The sequence below is a fragment of the Eulemur rufifrons genome, chromosome 6 (assembly GCF_041146395.1).
Source record: "Eulemur rufifrons isolate Redbay chromosome 6, OSU_ERuf_1, whole genome shotgun sequence".
Classification (NCBI taxonomy): Eukaryota; Metazoa; Chordata; class Mammalia; order Primates; family Lemuridae; genus Eulemur; species Eulemur rufifrons.
The window spans coordinates 32,713,815-32,736,541 of record NC_090988.1 but is presented as its reverse complement, the minus strand read 5'-3'; the positions used below and the strand labels follow the sequence as shown (position 1 = coordinate 32,736,541).

At 34.9% G+C, this 22,727-nt stretch overlaps 1 protein-coding gene across 3 annotated transcripts in view; it reads left to right on the top strand.

The window, feature by feature from the left end:
• Positions 1-22,727, top strand: part of CNTN5 (contactin 5) — a 1,139,291-nt gene that overhangs the window by 492,174 nt on the left and 624,390 nt on the right. The gene's annotated exons all lie outside the window — the stretch shown is intronic.

The following is a 22,727-nucleotide window of genomic DNA, read 5'->3' as shown; positions in this document are numbered from 1 at the left end:
ATTAAGAGTGAAACAGAGATGAAGAGGTCGAGATGTGGACATGATGAGTAGAGGTAACTCTCCTTAGAAATTCTCAGATAAAGGCACCAATTAAATAAAAAAGGAAAAGAAAATGAAAAGAAGAAAGACAAAGAAAAGAAATAAAGGTTCAAGAAAATGAGAGTAACTGTAGAAGAATGTAAAGTTAATATCATATAAATGATATTTTTGTTTTGCTTTGTTTTTTAATTTGAAGTAGAACAAGATTATATTTCAAAAGTAGAAGAGTTGGCATGAAGTGAAACCAGGGAGTTCTCTTAAATTGTCAAAGAATAAAAACAGAACACTAATAGAATCACATGGGTTCGTAGATGTGGTGGTGGAAGATGTAATTGCTTCTAATTGTAAGTAGAGGCTGTCGGGGAAGTAGAGACTCCAAGAGGTGAAAGAACTCATAGGCAATCTGAGGAGAATGAAAAAATATTCACAATAGTTATTTCGGAGAATGGGAAAAACATACTACACAAATGTGTTTGAGAATAAATTTGAAGTTTAGGTTTTAGAATTTAAAGGAAAACAATCAGTTCAGTTGTGTAGCTTTCTTTACTATTTTCCAGCTAGTTATAGGCAGACTAAACATTAGTAGTTATTAGAATTAACTGGGGCTGAAAATCTAATGGGCAAGTGTGATGGGATGGGGGTAAGAGGCACAAGGGAAAGACATTGTCAAGACTATGGAATTTGTGCTGCGGAAGGGAATGAGGGAGAAAGAGAGCACACATAGTGAAAAATGAGTAGGTTTGATAGAGTAGAAGCCAAAAACTCCTGGGCTGATGGTTCCAGAGTAAATGGGTTAGAAAATAAGAGGGGGCTGTCAAAAGCATATTGCTTGAAAGTGATGTTTTGGTGGGAATGCATATGAGGGGTAACAAGTTCTAAGGTGTGACTATGAAGACATGTTGCCGATTCAGTGTGGAAGAGGACATAACTCATATACATCTTTTTCTGGACACTTCTCCTGGTTGCAGCTATTTCTATTAGGTTTTTGCCCCAATCCTGACTCTTTCATAATTTCTCTAGTTTCCTTTAGCTTCAGCTAGACTAATCTATTTATTTTCTATCAAATATGTCATACATCTTCCCATATCTACCACTTGGAACATTCCAGTCCTCTATCCTAACATGCGTTTCTCCTATTTTGTTCTATCTGTTCAATCCTTATTTATTTTTTAAGAACCTTGACTATCATCAGGTTAAGCTTTTCCTAAATCCTCCCAACCACAGTGATGTTGCTCCCTTTTAAACTCATTAAATGTGTAGCCTGCATCATTCATTTGACACAGATCATAGGTTATTTCAAAGCGTCTTGAGTTACCTTGATTTATCATGATGGTTATTCAGGGTAGGCAAACTACTAAAATAACCACAATATAAATCTCAATGACTTAACCATATCAAGTTTATTTTTCAGTCAGGTTACCATCCCATGAATGTTTTTGTTGGTGATGGTTTATGGGGAGGAGAGGTGGGGACATTCAGGGTCCTGGGCTCCTTTTCTCTAGTGACTTGTGACGCTGCTGTCTCACGGAGTCTGGGTATCCTCCTCCACAGGGTCTTGGCCACCTGGCCTGGCCAGCCAAAACATGAGATGAGAAAGCAAGGAGAATTTCATCCAAACCTGATGGAATAGGGCACTTAAGTCACTGTAAAGTCTTCAGCTTTTACTCTGACTGAAATATGGAGCCATTGCAGGATTTTGTCAAAGAAAGGACAAGATAAAACTTATGTTTTAACAGAAACTGTGGGAGGTAAGCATGGGGAAAGTAAGGAGGCTAATGCAGTAGTGTAGGTAAGATATGATGGTGGCGTGGACCAGCATGGTAACAGAGGCGGTGTTGTTAAGTAGTCAGTTTCTGGATATATTTTAATGTTAGAGATGACAACATCTTTGAATGGTTTGCATGTGTGATATGAGAGATAAAAAGGCAAGGGTGCTACGGATAACAACTCCTAGAGTATGACAACATAAGCTTTCCCAAAAATGATTTTTTAAATGAGTAAATAAATGATTTTTCCCCCACCAGGACTAGCCTATATAACTAACTTAGATATATATATACATATATATATATATATATATTTTTTTTTTTCCTCTAACTTTTGGCCCTGGACTTTTCTATTCCAATGGGGAGTGCTTTCTCCTCTATTATAACCCTAAAACCCAAATGCATATTTTAGGTATTTATGGATTAAGAGTTTAAAGAGTTTGGATCTTCTCTTGTAATATTTTCTTGATTGCTAGAATGCTCAAAGGGTACATAATCAAAAAACAAAACAAAACAAAACAAAAGAAAGCTCTATGTTACAAGCCAACAAGGCACATAAGACATAAAAATTGAATATAAACTTTTGTCACTAGTATGGAAGGTACTGTCAGTTGTTTACTGATTCTTTAAGTGATTCTGTCACACACTGGGGACCCCTGTCAGTGCAACTTCAACCTTTAACTGCCTTTATTAAAAGTAGGTATCATAATGTGGCCACAAAGGCATGACAGAACAAAATATTATTCCTTTTTTTCTCTTATCTCCAATATCCTCAGCATAGAAAAGAGTTGTGTTTCTATGGTTGCAGAAACTAATTAATTCTATATCAAGCAGATTTAATAATAGAAAATACTTTTTAGGTATTGACAAAACAAAGTTAATATTTTAGCAATTTTTAGGTTGCTGCATTCTTCCCATCAACAAAATCCCACTATCTAAAAGCTGTTCCTGTGTTATTGTTTTCAACATCTCCTTCATTTATGTTTACAGAGGATCTGGACCAGAATTTGTAACTGCTGCCAGAGCCCCATGATTTGGATTATGTCCATCCCTGCTTTTGAGTGTTTTCCAGAATCTCTGTCCTATTCCCAGCATGATGCCAAGATGAGATCAATCACTGGGGTGTGCCAGTTAACTTAATATATGCCTTTTCCAGGGGTACACAGGGTGAAGACTTTCCTCCCCTTCATATGCAAAGATTGTGCAGTGATTAGGAATTCTTCTCTCTTTAATGTTGGTACACTTTAACCAGAATTTTTTATAGAAATATCTGATCATTGCACTTACTACACAGATCTGATTGTTGGTCTAACTAGAATAGTTTCTACTTTTCATATATGATATATCAAGTATCATAAGATATTTTTCAATGGATTCAGCAGACAGTTTTGCTTTATTGTGAAGAAGCATTTTCATCTCAAACTTACATGACCTAGCCTTGTCTACTCTTCTAGTATGGTGAAAGGTAGTGTTTATTTGCTATAAGCCTTTCACTGGAAACAGCTTTGCTGAGTGGAGTGCTTTGGTTGGTAGCTTTTTTCATTAAGTGCAGTAGTGTGAAAAGCTACAGCTAATGCACACAAGTGAGGCTTTAACACTGCCTGTCTGGGAGATGTTGCTGATATCTGGACACAGCTTGCACACAGAAGGTAGCCTTGGTCTGTTTCTTTGTGTTTAGACCCTCACGTAAGCTCGATTCATAGCATTCAGTTGTTCTTCACCTGTGCACTGTTAAGAAGGGCACTGCACTTTAGGAGTAGGTAAAGGTTAGCTATTAGAATCCACCCATCATATAATGGGATATAGTTGGGTATGAGGTTTGCCTTGGCCTGTTCTATCAATATGAGCTCTTAACTTGGAGTGCAACTGTGAAAAGAGGTGCTTTAGTCACAACGCCACAGGTAGCATCAATTTTGCCCAGCACAAAGCTGCAGGTGGTTAACGATGGCTTGCCACACCGCTGTTAATGGTGCCGCTTTAGATCAGTACAACCCTGTAAGTGGTAGCATTTAAACTCAGCACAACAATGTAAAAGGTGGTGCTTTTATCTCATTCAAAAAGACTCTGATGTGGTAATCCTCACTTTTCAGTTGATTTTTCATAGGACATATAGGTGATAATGTAGACTATTTCTATCATCATTCTCATCAAGTCATAGGTTATTAAAAATAATATTAAGTGAAATAAGCCAGGCACAGCAAGACAAACACCACATGATCTCACTCATATGTGAAATAAAACAAAGTGAATTTCATAAAAAGAGAGAGTCCAATAGTGGTTACCAGGGGCTGGGGAGGAGAGGAGGGAAGTAGGGACCTGGAGAGGTTGGTCAATGGGTACAAAGTTACAGTTAGATGGAAAGAATAAGTTTGGAGTTTATGTTACATAAAAGGGTGACTACAGCAAATGACAATATAGTTTACATTTCAAGAAAGCTAGAAGATTTTGAATGTTGTCACCACAAAGAAATGGTAAATGTTTAAAGTGATGGATATAATAATTATACTTATTTGATCATTATACTAGATATACATGCATTGAAACCTCACATCATATGCCATAAATATGTACAATTATTATGTGTCAATTACATATAAAACATAAAATAATAATAAGTGAAAATATTTTTAGGGGTTTTCTCCTATAAATATTAATATCAGTGATTTCCTAACCTATATAACTCAATCTATGTTTAAAAATAAATGAATTCAATATGAAAATAATGTAAATCTCTAAAGTCCATCTCTTTTAAACAAATATTAACTTGAAACATTAGTAAATAGGTAAATTGCAATAGTGAAAAGCAATCCATAGAAGAGAAAAAAATAAATATATCACAGGAATCAGGAGCTATGATAAATTATAAGGCATATAACTTATGTATGATTTACCAATATTTTTCTCCAAAATCTTTTTCTAAATAAAGGATAGCTAATAACACAGAAGCTGTGTCAACGATGCTATGACTCTCAATGTCTACAATGCTGAAGTGTCACAGAATTCCTCCTTCTTCTTCCAAATATATACTACAATATATATATATATATATATATATATATATACTGTTAGTTGTAACGGTCTTTATAAATCAAGTCAATAAATACTGAACTTTTGTATGGTGCATTGTATCCCTCAAAAGGGTCTTAAGACCTTTAAAACCTTGCTGCTCAAAGTGTGAGTCCCAGACCAGCCACATTGGTGTCACTTGGGGGCTTGTTAGAAATGAAGAAACTTACCCCAATCTACAGACTCAGAATTTGCTTTCTAACAAGATTCCCTTGATTAAGATACACTTTAAAGTTTTGGAGGCATTGATCTAAAAGACCTACATAATCTTTAGAGTCTTGGCCTTGTGAAGATTCAGTATAGGGCCAAAGTATCACAATCCAAGTTAAAGCTTTTGCAGGGTAAGGCAAGGATACTACTACTAAATTATGCTAAAGTCCTTTGTTTAGCTTTTTGGAGCCACTTCAGTACTTTGCTAAAAATTTCAGAGATCTTTTACTTTCTGGCTAAGAGATGCTGTCCTGTGCGAAAAGGTAGGAGTAGGATATCGTGGGTTTAACTAACCTAGAATCTTGCTTGAGAGACCAAATTTGGTCACTGACTATCCTACCATTAGCATGGTAAGATTAAGGATCCTTCTGGAAACTCAGAAGACAGTATAGATTTCTGTTCTTAGAGATGCAACATGAACAAAAGATCACATCAAATTACCAAGGTCTATCTCTTATGTGAATCTTTATTTAAAATACATTCATTTAACCAGTATTTTTTTTTTACATCTTATAAACACCCACCAAAAGTCATGGATTTAAGGAAAAGCTCTTAAACTTCAATAGGAATGTTCCTAAAGCAGTCTGAAGCAACTTATCTTAAAGAAAAGAAAGATTTTTTTTTGGTATCAGAATTCAAATTAACATAGCCTGCTAATTATTATAGTATACTTAGGTACCATGGAATTAAGCATTATGTAAACATGCAGAGAGAAAAAAGGATTTGTTCAGATTGAATTTTTTTGTCTTGGTGGATAGCCTTTTTTTTTTTTTTTTTTTTTTTCAGAATTTCGCTACTGCAGCGCCAGAAGTTGAATGATCATTTCCATGAATTTACAAAACATAAATTGCTTTTCTGTGTTGGGGAAGCACATTTCAGCAATATAAAGAGACATCTGTTTGCCAGACTGTAAAACTAAAGATGTCTGTCAGGCAAAAAGATTCAAAATTTTATAAATATCCAAATAATAATAATCACAATTAATTATATTGGGTTGAAATAGTCATGTGTATAAAACTAATATACTTGAAAAATGATTACATGCACTGGTCTATTATTAACCCTGTTGAGTATGATTAGTTTTCTTCAACCAATGATTAACAGTAAATAAATAGCACTTAGTTCTTGAGATAAACTTTGTTTTTACATCCCAATTTTTAGAAACTATATATGGTAAAGTATTTTCTTTCAGACTTCAACTGCCTCATGCATTAGAGTTAAGAAATGGTTTCTGATCCAAAAGACTCTCTTATTATTGTAAAGGGATAGAATAAATGATATAAATAGTATGATTCATTTGAATAACAAGTATAATTGAACATTTACTATCAAATATAAGCAAACATAACACTTGAGTTCCATGAAATGTTCTTGGCTCTGAAGCCTCAGTCTGCTCTTGTAGCAAGTGGTCTAAAAGTGATTCTAACCCAATCAGTTAGATTCAGTCTACCGTGGTAAATTTTTCAATTACTTCAGGTTTGAATAGTCTGAATGTAGAATAGAGATTAGGGAGATTCCACTATTTCTAACACTTCCCTTTCCCAATGTTCACTCCCAGATGATTTCAAGCTCACCTAAAGGAGGATGGTAAGGGGAGCTTGGAAGGAATAGAGTCTTTGTTTATGTTTTAAACTCAGAAAAAAAAATGTTTTTCTAGTTTGTGCTCAATTACCTACTGACTCTGACTGTGAGGGTCCTCACGCAGTCTGTTTTCTGGTATTGCTTGTATCCAGCTGCTTAATTTGGCTTTCTCAGATAACATCTTTTACTGGCCCTTCTGTGTGGCACATTTAGCGTTCCTCAAGTGCCCAGCTGCTTGCACTCTCCATAGCCTCACAGTACCAGGAATTCTAAAATCACTACCTCTTCCCCAGGTCCTCAATGAATAGTCTTCCCCACAGCTTAGTCGGGAACTTTTCACTTCCAGATGCTTTCTTGAGGCATGGGCAGGGAAGTGGCAAGACAGTGCATTTCCTAGCATCTTTTCTTGCTTTTCTGAGTCTCTGGGAAGTCCAGGGATTCCTAGGCTGCCTCAGCTCTCAGGAATAGTAATTATATATATATATATATATACACACACACACAAACATATATACACACATATAAAATTTGTATAAATTTATGGGGTACAAGTGCAATTTTGTTACATGCATAGATTGTGTAGTGGTCAAGTTAGAGCTTTAGGGTATCCATTATCCAAATCACATACATTATGCTCATTAAGTGATTTCTCACAATCCACCTGGCTCCCACCTTTTCACTCTTCTGAGTCTCTATTATCTGTCATTCCACCCTCTACATCCATGTTTATACATTATTTAGCACCCACTTATGAGTGAGAACACAGAATATTTGACTTTCTGTGTCTGGCTTATTTCACTTAAAATAATGACTTCCACTTCCATTCTTTTTTTCCCCCTTGCTATACTAACGTGCCATTTCTTTCTGGTATTTACACACAACTCTGAGACATTAAGATGTATCTGGAGATTCTGTTGATTGGAAGATTCCATGTAGGGACTATGATACCAGCCTCCTTTATTCCCAGTAACCCTACATATTGTGGGGATGTGGGGAAGGTGTCAAGAATCAGTGCTTTCCAATTATTGCTTTCCAAAACTTTATCCACCCCTATTCCTCAGGCTCTTTTCATACCTTTTTTGTTTCTGTCTGTCCTTTTTCCTTTCTTTTTTTTCTTTTTTTGGTGGCAGCAGAAGCCTTTGCCTCCTTAGCACGTTAGGGGAAGATTAAGGAAGGTTGCCCTTTGGAAAGGTAATTCTTTTAAATTTAGGATAAAATAAAAGCTCATTTTTCCTCAGGTGTGAGCTAAACATCTAGCACTTCCTGGTTAGCGTTCAGATGGGGAGAAGCAGGTGATAACCCAGAGAAGCAGGAAAGGGCATGTCTAGGTGATACTTCACATTATCACATTATATGTGATCATAAACTATTGCTAATATTACTGTGGAACTTTAAGACTTTCACTGTGGGGAACAATCCATATTTTAATATACACGGAAAATGCCATTTTTACTGACAAGCAATGACATATTTCATTTTCATCTATGACAAATGTTAGTTAAAGTCAATTTAAAAATGCTATGAAACTCAAAACTATGCCTACGATATATATGCCTTTAATAGTGTCCTTTATTGATCAAATAAGATTAGGGGAGTTGGATATAATTAAATTACAAGAGGTAACATTTAAGACAATTAAAATTATGAGACATAGTTGTACTTTTAAAAATCTATTGCTGAAACACTGCAAGTGCATGGTTAATTGGCTTCAAAGCAGCAAAATATTGTATCCTCATAATATAAACTGTGTCTAAAAAAAGGTATTCATAAATCTCAATTGGTCACTTAGAGTTTTTTTGTTTTGTTTTTTTTTTTTATGAAATAGGACCAGCTATATTCTGGAGACATTAGAAAAACTGGACTTAAAGAAAATAACTATATTAACCCTCTTTAATGATTTTATTGAGTTGTTTTTCAAAAAATGGCTTCACCTTTTATAGGCTTCATATTGACAAGAAACTTTAGAAGAAAACAGTTTTTTGACAGATTTTTTAGCATTAATTCATCTATGTAAAAAATGGATTTTTACCTTTATCGATTTGTCTATTATTTTATATATCATATCTGTAAGATCTTATAAGAAGAACTGAATATGCTTTAAAGATGCCAGTTGCCTACTAAGTAACTTTCAATTTGAATTATTTTGGTGTTAGTTTCAGTTACAGTGTTTCATATTAAAGGACACAGATGTTATTACATTATATATTTTAAAACACAGATGTTATTGTATTATGTATTTTAAAGTAATGTATTTACAAATAGGTAATTATATATAAAACATTTAAATCACATATTAATTTCTCTTTCTCTCCAAATACCAAAATTAATATGTTCACATTCAGACTAAGTGCTATGTGCAACTGTTTCTCACAATCCTTGAGTGGGCATCGTCAATGTATCAATAAGTTAACAAGAACTTATTGAATGTTTACAATATATTTAATGGTGTAGTATTTGATTTATTAGACATAGACACTTTGTCAAAAGCTTAAAATCCATATGGGAAATGACATTTACAAAAAAAAAATTAGAAATCAGTAAACCTAGTTCACTAACATTTACTGTATTGTACATAAAAGCTGTAGGAAGGTGGAGAAAGGAAATTCAATATGGGCTGTACTGCTTTAAAAGTAGGAAGAAAAAAACCTTTCCTGATTATGGCAGGACTTGAGTTTGGCTTTTAAGAAATGATATGAAAAAGATAATTTATCTAAATTTCAAAAATATTAACAAATTACTTGCTAAGTGAACAAAATAAGACCAGCATAGAATGTTCATGTCCCCTGCTGATGTAGAATGTTGTGAGATAACGCAACTTACAACAAAATTAATGTGACGCATTTAATTATTTGCATGATCATTATATTTCATATTGATTTGGTACAAATTATAATAGATAAGGCAACAGCCAAGGACTAACTTTGCCAATTTCAACGTTGCCAGAGTAAAAGTAGGCTAAGCATATAGTTACCCTGAGTCTACCCCAGCTTCCCAGGGCAAATTGCCCCAGGATAAATGTTGAATGTTGGACCTAGGAGGATTGGGGTACCTTACTCTGGAGTTCTAAGCCAGCCATCTGCAACTACAATACTAGCCCTAGAGGACCATGAGCAGAAGCCAAATCATTCAAATTATTTCATACACAGGGTTTTCCACCAGTGTTGATGCACCTATCTCATTTAATGTAAGGTTCTCCAGCTGATCAGAAAAGTGGATAAAAATAGCACATCGCATAAGTTGTAGATAATAAAGTTAGAGTTTTTATGTTCTGCCTCATTTCACTTTGATGCCTCATAAAATGTGGGACAAAAGAGAGACCATTAAAATGAACTCAGGGAGAAAGGCTTAATTACATTTGGGGATAAGTTATTTTCTACAATAAATAATTTTAGTTTCTTTGTTCTTTTCCCAACTTTATATATTAAAGAAAAGCTACACTGTTTACCATAGAAATGAAAAATAATAAACAAACAGGATGACATATTTTGAATAAGATGAACGGTTTTCTTGACTCAGTCGATCATTGTTAATTACCAAGAAACTTGCCACTTAATTTCCTTGACACCAAACTTCTATGTCAGACAGCATTTATGTCTGCTACAAAGGTAATTGGCCTAGTGCCTGTCCCTCCGTGTATTCTCTCAAATACTTATTTTACCTCTTGTGTGTGTCTGTGTCTCCTATTAAATAGCAAGGATCATGTATATCTTATCTCCCATTTCATCTCCAGTGGTTGGAACTTGGTAGGTGTTTAATAAATACTTGTTAAATAATTTTCTGATTTCATCTGCTACCTCTCTATAAATTATTTCCAAATTAAAACCTCAGTTTTTATTTCATCCAACAAAGTGAAAGTGGAACTTAACGATTCTTATATTTTCCATCGTATAACCTCAAATAATATAGTCATTTCTGAAATTTCCTTTTTCCCTTCTAAGTTGACTTAGTCAATCATCATGTTTCATGTTTTGTTTCCTTCCGGCTGTCTTACGTAGACATCCTTTTCTTGATTTTTAGGTGTCCTGGCTGTTATCGCTTCCTGCCAATAGTTTGTCATCCCTTAGGCCTCTTCTACATATGAATAATAGAAAAGATCTTTGAATGACTTCTTCTAAACTTTGCTTAGAAATAGTCCTTGCCATAAGAAACTAATCTAAGTTCATCTGATATTCAAAGTACTCTATAAAGATTTCCACCACAGCCTTCTCAAATGTATTATACATAACTCTCTGACAAAGCAAACTTTACTAAACAACTAATACATATTTCTCCTTTGCTGACAGTGCACCCTAAAATTTTTTTTTTCCTTAAGTTTCTTCCTACCCTTAGACTAATCAGTCCCACCTCTTCCATGAAACTCTTCTTGATCACCCAGTACCGTGTTGGCTTCCTTTCTGAATCTTGTGCTGCTTTCTTTCTGAGCCATCCATTTGGCAACTATCCATGAAAGTCTGCATATGCTTTTTTACAATTAGATGTAAACATCACAGTTTTGCACTTAAAGCTAATTTGCTTAACCGTAGGGAGCATGTTATATACCTTTTTAATCATATCACTTTACAGACTAGTCAATATCTATACAATGTATAACCACTGAATCTATATACTAGTAAATTATTATTACATATATACATATATATGTATACATATATAATTACTACATTATGGGAATTTCAAATTTATTAGATGAAGTACATGTACTCAAAACTCTAGTAATGGATATAAATCATATAGAAAATGAAATGTGGAAAAGATAGTTACCATGAGATAGAGATGCATTCTTATAGGAATGTATATTATATTAAGTATAATAAATGTGGGGGTTTGATTTTGAATATTTGCTTCTAGTTTCTGTTTGATCATTTACTTTATGGAATAATATTAATCAGAGGAGAAAAAAATTTTGGAGCATTGAAATAGATTTAGTTGGTAGAAATAAAACTTTTTAACTTAGTGAATTCCAGGGAGATGTTTAAGAGCAAAGTGGCATATTTACATTCTTATGAGCTCAAGAGTTAGGTGAGCCAAGAACGCAGCTAAAGATCCACAAAAGGAGCAGAAGTTCCATCCAGATTGAACTGATTAGAAACCATTTCTGGTTACTCCAAATGAGAGCACTATCTACATATTAACATTATTAAAATGAATAGAAAAACTTCATACAATGAACTATAGTGAAGTAAGGTAAAACAACAGTTGGTTTAGCTACCGTCACACTATGGGAAGGTCTGGAGAGAAGTTCATGCAATGTAAAAAAAAAAAAATCATAAGCTCACTGTGTTTGTGAATTTAAAATCTCTTCTATACTACAAACCTATTGCGTCATCTGCTAAAAATAGTCATAATTTAAAATAAAATGTTGAATAAATTCTTGTTGCTCTACCTAATAGCTAAGCTGCATACTAGGAGTTGGAAGTCTTTTTCCTTACTGGCAATTGTTACAGCCTGCTGCTTTGCTCGCTTGCCTAGCAAATTGATGTCAGCAAGGAGGATCAGGCCTACTAAACAGTAAGATTAGAATAAGAAGTAAGGGCAATTTCAAGCATTGAATTGTGGCTCACAAAAAAGCTATGTTGGAGTCCAGACCACCCAGATTAGAATGCGGCCTTTTTTTGGAGATAGGTTCTTAACAGAGATAATCAAATTAAAATGAATGCAAAAGAGTGGGCCTTAATCTAATATATGAATAGTATCCTTATGAAAAGGGGAAATTTTGACACAATAACATACACACATAGAGGGAAGATGAGACGAAGAGACATAGAGAGAAGGTAGCCATCTGAAGCCAAGAAGAGCCAAGAAGAAGAGAGGCATGTCCGCCTCCGAAACTGTGAGACACTATACATTTATTGCTTAAGCCAGCACCATTCGTTTTGTGGTACTTTGTTACAGTAGCCCTAGCCAACTGATACAGGCAGTAAAGTTACTCATCTAGCTTTCCATTTTTTAATGCACATATATATATATAGATTCTTATGACAAGCGCCGCATGCTTCTATGTGAGTTCTAAATCTCAAGGCAACAGCTATGAATATTTATTAAGTGAAGATCATAAAACTTTAAGAGTATTATAATCCTGTAAGGAAGTGGTCCCTGACCTTTTTAGCACGAGGGACTGGTTTCATGGAAGATAATTTTTCCATGGATGAGGGGGCAGGGCGGGGGGGGGGGCAGTGATGGTTTTGGGATGATTCATGTACATTGCACTTACTGCACAGTCAAACCTCTCCACTAATGATAATCTGTATTTGCAGCCTCTCCCCAGTGCTAACATCACTGCCTCAGCTCCACCTCAGATCATTAGGCATTAGATTCTCATAAGAAACACACAACCTAGATCCTTTGCATTTGCAGTTTACAGTAGGGTTTGCTTCTGTGTGAATCTAATGCCTTTACTGATCTGACAGGAGGCAGAGTGTATGCAGTGATGTGAGAGATGGGGAGCGGCGGTAAATACAGATGAAGCTTTGCTGGCTGGCCCACCTCTCACCTCCTGCTGTGTGGCCCAGTTCCTGACAGGCCAGGATTGGTACTGGTGTGTGGCCCAGGAGTTGGGGGACTGAAGCTGTAAGGGAAATAAATATTGTAATCTGACCTATTTAATTTAATTTCCATGCCTATTTACCTTTCTCACTGATAAATATGCAACTCCCTTTCTTAAGCCTGTATATCACCTTTCTATGCCAGTTTCCCATGACTATTCCCAAATGTCTACCTTTCATCCTAGAAATGACAATGGTATGAGAGATGATGCATGTAGCTTACAATGGATTTTTAGATCAATGTATAAAAATCCAGGTAGAATTCAAATTTTGTTCCCCTAACCTTTTGCTTATGTGTACTTATAGTTATTTAAATTTGTGTTACAATACTGATCTATCTGTGAGACATCTGTTCTTTGTGACTTTGAAGTTTTTGGCATTTTCCTCCTAAAGTGCTGAGCTATCTGTAAAGAAATAAAGATATGTGGAAAATCTATAGAAAGACACGGGGCATCAAAGTACATAGCAACTTTAAAGAATATGTATATATAATGGCTGTTTTTATTTCAGTTGAAAGATATATTCTTTTAGATAAAAGATTAAAAAAATAAGTGTTCTCTTAGAAATGTTGTATCTTTTAATTTTTTTTTTATTTCAGCATATTACAGGGGTACAAATGTTTAGATTACATATATTGCCTCTGCCCCACCTGAGTCAGAACTTGAAGCATGTCCATACCCCAGACGGTGCACACCATACACATTAGGTGTGTATATACCCATCCCCTCCTCCCCTCCGCCCCGGCTTCTGCCTGACACCTGATGAATGTTATTACTATATGTGCACTTAAGTGTTGATGAGTTAATACCAATTTTATGGTGAGTACATGTGGTGCTTGTTTTTCTATTCTTGGGATACTTCACTTAGTAGAATGGGCTCCAGCTCTATCCAGGATAATACAAGCGGTGCTAGCTCACCATTGTTTTTGTTTTTGTTTTTTTACATGAGAATCTGGTGCAGAACTTTTAGCCAATGTATTTAAAATATTTTAGTAAGAATTTTTGGAATATTTTTATGAAAGGAAAGATTTTGAATACACAACTCTGTATTGAAATGAGTACTAAAATTTATAGAATGTTCAGAATCACTGATTTCTGGTGAGCTGTCCATCGCCTCATTATATGTATGCCTGTAATGCCCTCAACAACTATTCCAAGATTTTACATGTTTACTCTTTAGATATTATGCATCTGTATGTGGGGTTATACTTAAGGAGTACCAATGATCGTATATTGTTAGCAACAAATTATATTTGAGAGTGTTTAATTCAGGATTTATTGAATCATAATTTAACACTGGCTCAGGCAGTGTTGGGACAAGGCTATGCCAGAGAAAGGAGAAATCAGGAGTCCAAGGATGTTGACAATATCATGCAAGAGTCTAAAATATCAACATAATGTTAAAGCAAAATAAAATATGAATATCACTATTAAAAGATCTAACCAAATCAAGCACCCAAGGAGAGTGTGTCAATAAAAACTATTGTGCATTGTCTTCGATAATGCCAGGCATCATTAAAGATGTACTACATGCTAGACACATTTTAGATACTTCATATATTTAATATCTGATATGATACAATCTTCATAATCTTAAAAAGGAAGAAAAGTCATCTCTGTTTCATCCTTATACAATTAGGAATGTATGGGATTTCCCCACTCAAACCTTGTAGAAGGCAAAATTAGAGTTCAAGTCAAGTTATGCGTAACTTCAAAGCTAATGTTTTCCATGTACATTGCTAGCAAAAGGTAATCAAGCAATCGGTAGCCATCCAAATGGCAGGTAATCAGGTCTAGATATGCGTCTCACTACAGATTTGTTCTGATGGTGGGATGCATGAACAGAAATCTCATAATAAAATGGGATCAGGGAAGATACTCATTGGTTGTAGGACCTGTGATCTTCTGTGGAACATTCTACATGAACATTTTGCCACTGATTTACCTGGAAAGGTACATGATGGAGAGCCTATTCTCTTTGTATTTGAGAAAGGAACATAAATATAGTACAGAAAAACAGGAAAACATAGACCTAATGAGATAGATGGTAAGCAATTAGACGGAGGGCTTCTCTTAAAACCAGTGATTATAAGTGATGCCTGTACAGATCACAAAGTACCTTTCCCCCCCAAACCCCCTGTCTAGGTTCTTTTTAATTCCATAAGGTTGTGGCTGGTGCTTAATATAATATAAAATCATTATTATATTTAGGGCACTGTGGAACACATAAAAGTTCAGGAGGACCCAAGTAGAAAATGAAGAATTGATTGTTGGGGAAAAGAGGGAGGAAATAAGAATTGGTTGATGCTTCTATCCTGGTTCTAGCTGATGCAGCAGGTAGACTTCGGGACAGATTTTCAAGGCCATTCACTTAAAAATATGTATCACCATCTCAGAGCTATTATAGAGGTGGTATCTATGATGGGTAGAAGATTATAATGGAAAGAACATGGACTTTGAAAGCAGAATAACCAATATAACTGTTCTGCCTCCACTGTTTACTAATTGTAGCTCTCTTTTTCAAGGTCCTTAAAAGTGCCTTTTCCTTTTTTTAGGGTTGTTGCAAAGACTGAAATAGTAACAGTTTACAGTTATTCCTTTGTACTGTGTGCCACCCACTAGTGTAGTTATTCACATGTGTTATATTATTTAATCCTCATAACATACCCGTATGGTAAATTGTGCTTCTATAGTTTTAATGCAAATGAGGAAATTGAGATTTGGGCATTTGTTCAATGCTACAAAGACAGTAACTGGTACAACTTCAGCAGTCTTATTCTAAAGCCCAAGTACTTAATTCTGCCTTCTAATGTATGCAGGGCATTTAGCATGATATTTGACACATAGGGGTATTAAAAAAATATTAAACCCCTTCTTTCTAACCCTAAAATATTCAGATTGTAGGGCTTTTGTTAATGATTTCTCTAATTTGTCAAGAGGAAAATTTCCCTGATGTAGTGTTCTATTTGATTCTGGTCCTGATGCATCCTTTTCTTTGTAGCTAGTATTATTTCTTAGCCAGGTATAAGATTCTTAGTCCTGAACCAGGATTTAAGACCAGTCCTAGAGGCTGATGAAGAATAATGGGATCCAAATGCTGATTTTATAGAGGAAGGTAGAAATGGATCCCAGAACATATTTTATTTTCCCAGACAATGCTTTAATAAGATTCAAGACAAAATACAGTGGGACTTTTGGTTTAATGGTAAAACTTGTGTACAAGAGGTGAGACCATTGCTTCAGGAGATAGGTCTCTGTGAGAGAGGACATTGATCTTTATGTTATTATCAGGAGAAAGCAAAATTTGGTTCCAGTATAGAGGCAAAAAGAATTACAAGGGAATGTGTGAAGAACACCTTACATTAAACAGAGCACGGATTCCAGGGACCATGTGTTAGGAAATAATGGGCAGTAGATAGAGAGCTCTGTTGAAAGGCAGTGAACTTAGTTTAGGTTTTCATGAAATATTCCAGGTATTGGGAGCAGATTTGAGATATTTCCCCAAGGTAATTGTATAGCAGTTTTGAGGGAAGAAATGGTTTCAGAAACAAAAGAGAAACATTTGTTAAAGAGAGCAATAAGTAAGCAGGGCCCTGTACCCAGAGAAAAGCAGGGACTGGCATGCAGTCATACGTGCACACATATTCACATGATTGAAAGTGCTTAGTAACGTAGTTGGGCCTTCATGGTTTTTTGCACTCAAGCTGCTGGTGAATGATCAAAAAGTAGGGTCTTAGCTGCTTTTTTAAGGTGATACAAATGATTTTAAATTGTATTTTTAAGGTGCCAACAAAGATAATTCAGGTTGTCATTTTCCTAAAGATACTGCTGTACCTTCACACATCAGAAATTCAATTCGAATATTTACACCTGCCATCCACAATTGTAAAATTAAATAACCACTTCCTCATATTTACAGTAGTTCTTATTACAGGAGTTCTCTAACCCATAATAACTACATGAAAAGAATACCAACCTATAGTACAGTGCATTTCAATAGAGTAGTCACAGATACATTCCAAAAGCTGTATAAACCCGCCAGTATTTAGAGATTCCCCAAAACAGATATAATTCATCTGAATAAAATATATACAACTGTAATTTATCAGGCTGACTCAAAGGAGATAAATCTCACTAACGACATACAATTAATCACAGTGCTTCTTGTATTTATCTGGCAACTTAGAAGTGTTAAATGTAAAATAAAATTCTCTAAGTATACTATTAATAGAGTCTGTGGTTGAGAGTAGATATACGGAGATAAATTGACTTATCTTCAATTTCTTTTAAAGTAAACTATATTTAAATCAGTAATCCTATTCAATAGCTGTGAATCTACCAATTTAAACTCTTTCATGATTCATGTATAGTATAATCAACCCAAGCAGTTGAAAAAGTGGAAGGAGATAAACATAGTCTTCACTACAAAGAGATAATAATCTGCTTCCTTTCTCCATCATTGTTCAAACTGCTTCATTTGACCAGGAAGCAAAATTGCGTATGGGAAAGTTGCTTTTATAGCCAATTGTCTAGGCTGGCAGTTTTGTACCTTTCTGATGCTATAACTTTAAGGAAACAATGAGAAAAAGACCTCAAAACCTAATATGGATAATAGAATTCTATAACCCCACCATGAAAGAGGTACTTTGTGGAAGTTATTCCATATGGGAGAGTAAAAGGCCGAGTTAACATGAGTTGCCTTCCATACTCACTATTGCCTTTTGCATTTTCAAGAGCTCACTAGAGCCACAATCTCCAAAGAAGATCAATGAAATTACTAAGCAACCAATATGTAGCAGGTACTTGCACTAATATTAATATTTTCTCAGTCCTTTTAGTAACACTGTGAGGTAGATCATATTATTTATACTTTCCCTATGGGGAAACTGAGGCTCATAATTGTCAAATAGAGTATTCAAATCAGAAAGCTACTAAGTTGTGGAACCTGAATTCAAACCCAGGTTTCCTGATCTCAAGACTACTATACTTGATTTGAGGCATGCCCTTTCCCCCCCTACAATGCTCACTGTGTCCATTAGTTGTGAGTTTACCCACCCCCAGCCCCCCAACCTCCAAAGAATATTACTACTGGTGCTCCCAGTTTTTCATCTACTCCTTTATAGTACTCATCTACTTACTTGTGTGTCAACCTCACAAGAGCATTAACTTCTCCAAGGCCAGACTATTGACTTATGCATTTTGAACTTCTGTCATCTGCCAGGGTGCCTTTCAAATGGCAGTGATAAGTAGTTGCTAAATAATATGAAAGAAGGAATGACTGATTGAATGCATGTTGACAAGACTATGGTGATCACCTCAGTGTTGGTCAGTCAGTGCCAGTTTGATAGTGAGTACATGTGGTGCATATTCTTCCATTCTTGTGATACCTCACTGCAGATAATGGGCTCAAGCTCTATCCAGGAAAATATAAGAGGTGCTAGATCACCATCGTTTTTTTATGATTAAGTAGCACTCCATTGTATACATATACCATATTTTATTAATCCACTCATGGATTGACGGGCACTTGGGTTGTTTCCACATCTTTGCAGTAGTGAATTGTGCTGCCATAAACATTCGGGTGCAGATGTCTTTATTATAGAATGACTTTTGCTCCTTTGGGTAGATTTGGATGTGGCAAAGTCATAACATGTAACCAAAATGTTTGTACCGCCATAATATCCTGAAGTGAAAAAAAAAAAAAAAAAAAAAGAACTAAAACTACCCCTACCATATGATCCAGTCATCCCACTACCAGGGATCTACAAAAAAAAAAAAAAAAAAAATGAGAGACTACTACACTTTCTACTTAAAGCAAAATGCAGTAGAAAGTGCATGGGCTTTTAGAGTTTGGGGTCAGGTGAACTTTTGTTTGAAAGGCTCGCTCACTGAACCGGCTGAGAATTTATGGCTTTATCCCTTAATCCCTCTGATCTCATCTTCCTCCCAAGTGCTTTGGATGGAGTAGGTAAAAAGTTAGTATTTTATTAAAGCTTAAAAATCACACCACCTGTAGTATTTAAACACCCTACTGAATTTCCTTCTTAGTATATTGAACATCTTTTTGAGTAAAGTCATTAAAACCATATTGTCTTCTTTAGTCTTTTTGAACACTTTGGATCTGAAGAACTCTGAGCCTTTCATGAATTGACAATGTAGTAGCTTGGGCTCTGAAAAGTTGCCTTTACAGAATGAAACTTACTAGTAATTTCGTCAAAACACAGGCATTATAATTTTGCCAGGTATTCATCCAATTCATCATAATCTTGTCTACATGCATTCAATCAGTCATTCCTTCTTTGATATCATCTAGCAACTATTTATTATCTGCCATTTGAAAGGCACCCTGGCAGATGACAGAGGTTCAAAATGCATAAGTCAATAGTCTGGCCTTGGAGACGTTAATGTTCTTGTGAGGTTGACACATAAGTAGGCAGATGAGTGCTATAAAGAGGAGGAGATGAAAAACTGGGAGCACCAGACCCAGGAGCAAGACAAGAACTGACGTTAGAAAGTCAATGTAAATTTTGGGCCAGGCAGGCCCAGAGCTCATGCCTGTAATTCTGGCATTTCGGGAGGCGAAGGTGAAAGGATCACATAAGGCCAGAAGTTTGAGAACAACCTGGACAAAATAGTGAGACCCCATCTCAAAAAAAAAAAAAAATTAAAAATTAGCTAGGCATGGTGACACAAGAGCACAAGAGTAGTCCCAGATACTTGAGAAGCTGAGGTGGGAGGATTGCTTAAACCCCAGGAGCTTGAGTTTGCAGTGAGTTCTGATCACACCACTGCCCTCTAGCATGGACAAAAGAAAGAGAGAGAGAGATGCTGTCTCAAAAAAAAAAAAAAAAATGAAAAAGAAAAAGAAGTCAAGGCAAGTTTGGAGTCCAAGGAATTGGCAGGTTTCAGAGCCAATTAGACTCCAGGAAGTTTGGAAGCCAGATGGCAAAGTAGAATCAGAGTTCAGACTCAAGATTTTTAGTCCAGAACCATGATGCTCACGGCCACCATCAATCAGAATAGGAGAAAGAGAAAGGAAATAGAAAAAAGTAAATTAAGAACAAAGGCAGGCAGACAAGAAGTAGGCAATAAGAATGACTAACTGGCATAATGAGAGAAAAAAAAAATACTGACACTAGAAGCCAAAAGAATTGATGGTTTTATTTTTATTTTAGCATTAAATAATTTAAAAACAAAAAAAAGCTTATCGTAGAAAAGTAATATCAAGATGATATATTTGGAATAATGATGATTCACTAGTTTCATGTTCAGTGGATAATGCTTCTTAATTTGCAGTTTGATGAAACAAAAAGCATCCACTAAATAAGGTTTGATTAATCAGAGAAAATTAAAAAAATAAATGTGCTTTGTGTAATGTAATGTAAATGTGTTTTAGAATAAATATTGATGTAAATTGAAACCTTTTACTTTATCTTGTGTTTGGCTAGTGGTAGGTGCGCAGTTTCATTTAAATCTCTAGATTTTGCTAAAAACATTAGAATAAGAACCAAAATATATTGCCTGAATTATGTTTTCCACCTTGTTATGACTATAGAATAACTGTAAAACTCTATTATAGCTACATAGCATGTGAATTATATTTTCAAAAAACTGACATAATGTTTCATATGCATTTGAAATATTACTTCATTTTCTGTTGGTAGAAACAAACTTCTTGCAAGTTGAAGAATTTAGGTGAGGCAGTTTTCTTCTTGTCATTTTTTATCCAGATATATCAACAAGATGTAATTCCATGTAATCATACAGGCATTATAGTCTTATTATGTGCTTGGTTTTTATATATTAATTCCAAATATCTATAGCAAGTATTTTCCTTCATTGAAATTTATTTTAGCTGTGTAAATATGATCATCTCTCAAGTTTCAGAATGATTCCATAACAGTAAAACAAATAACACAGAGTAAAGAAAAATATGAATTTATTAATATTTTTGTTTTTCTCAAGCTCAAGCTTTCATACTTGCATTTTATTTTTCTCATTGTAGTATGAGTGGAAGGAAGGTAAGAGCAGCAAATAGCTGACTTAAATGTTCTGGCTCTTAATAAGGGCTATCTCAGTGGCTTGAGAAGAGGTACATACATTCTTTGGCTAGTTAAGGGAAGAAAAAGGCACTGAACTGGATTAATGACTCTTAGTGTTAAGGGATGGGAGGAATTATGAACTGGAGATGGGAAGGAATCCAGTATCTGCTGTGCATCTCCCACTTTCCTGGGCTTTGCCAGCTCTTTCTGTGACCACTAGTACAGGTGTTTGCTCCTTGATCCAGGTGCTTACATGCTAAATACGAAAAATCTATATTGTGTGGCACTGTGGGACTGATGAGAAGAGACCCTGTTTTCCTAGTCCACTGCCTTATTTATGTGCCACTCAATAATAAATTGGCAGTCAATATTGACACAAAGCATCACCCTATGAAGAGTAATCTCTTTAAGCTTACAAACTTTATGATGAACAATTTCTCAAAAACAAGGAGATATTTCAGTATTTTCTTTTCTAATGTGTGTGTGTGCGTGTGTGTCTGTGTAGGTAGATAGAAAAAATATGAACATAATACTACCTCTATTTTCTCATATGTTTATCTCTTATATATAAAAGTAGAGATGGTATATTACACACATAAAAATAGATATACAAGTGTGTCATATGTGCATAAATGTGTGTGTATGTGTGTATATATATATGTAGAGAGAGAGAGAGAGATGAGAAAATTTTGTATTTTGCTGAGGAAAAGTTAATAAGGAAAGTAAAACTTATCAAGAACAATTACTTGATAATCAAGACATCACAAACATTTGAAACTACTATTTATATTTGTTCTTATTCTTATATCATAAAAATGGAAAGATCTGGTTCATTAAAAAGTTGTTTTGCTCTCCTTGTTTGTCCTGTCAGCTTTTGGACTTCTCTAAACTAGGTGACTAATTTTTACCACTGAAGTTTTATTTTTAAGTCTTGCTAATGAGTTTTCCCTTTTTTAAAAAAGTCATAAGATTAGAAATCAATTTCAAGTTCAGTTAGTATAACCCATTTCTTTAAAAAGAATAATTTTTAATTAAAAATGATTCAAGTATTAGCAATGATTTTATGGAAGATAATCCACAATTGTCCTACCTTTTCTTTGGATGAATTCTTGCTTCTGAATATTAAAATCCAACTATTGGGACTTACTTGTTCTTTTGATTTATTTTTATTTATTTGTTTTTGTACTTTTTATTTTGAAATAATTATGGATTCACAGGAAGTTGCAAAGAATAGTACAGAGAAGGCCTATATATCCTTCATCCAGTCTCCACTATGGTAACATCTTGTGTAACTGTAGTACAATGTCACAATCAGGAAATTGTCATTGGCAAACTCCACAGACCTTACTTAGATTTTACATGTTTTATACCTGTTCTGCACGTACTCATCTATGTATGTGTTCTATGGATTTAGTTCTATGCAATTTTATCACATGTATAGATTTGTGTAAGTTGAGATACAAAATTATTTCATCACTTCAA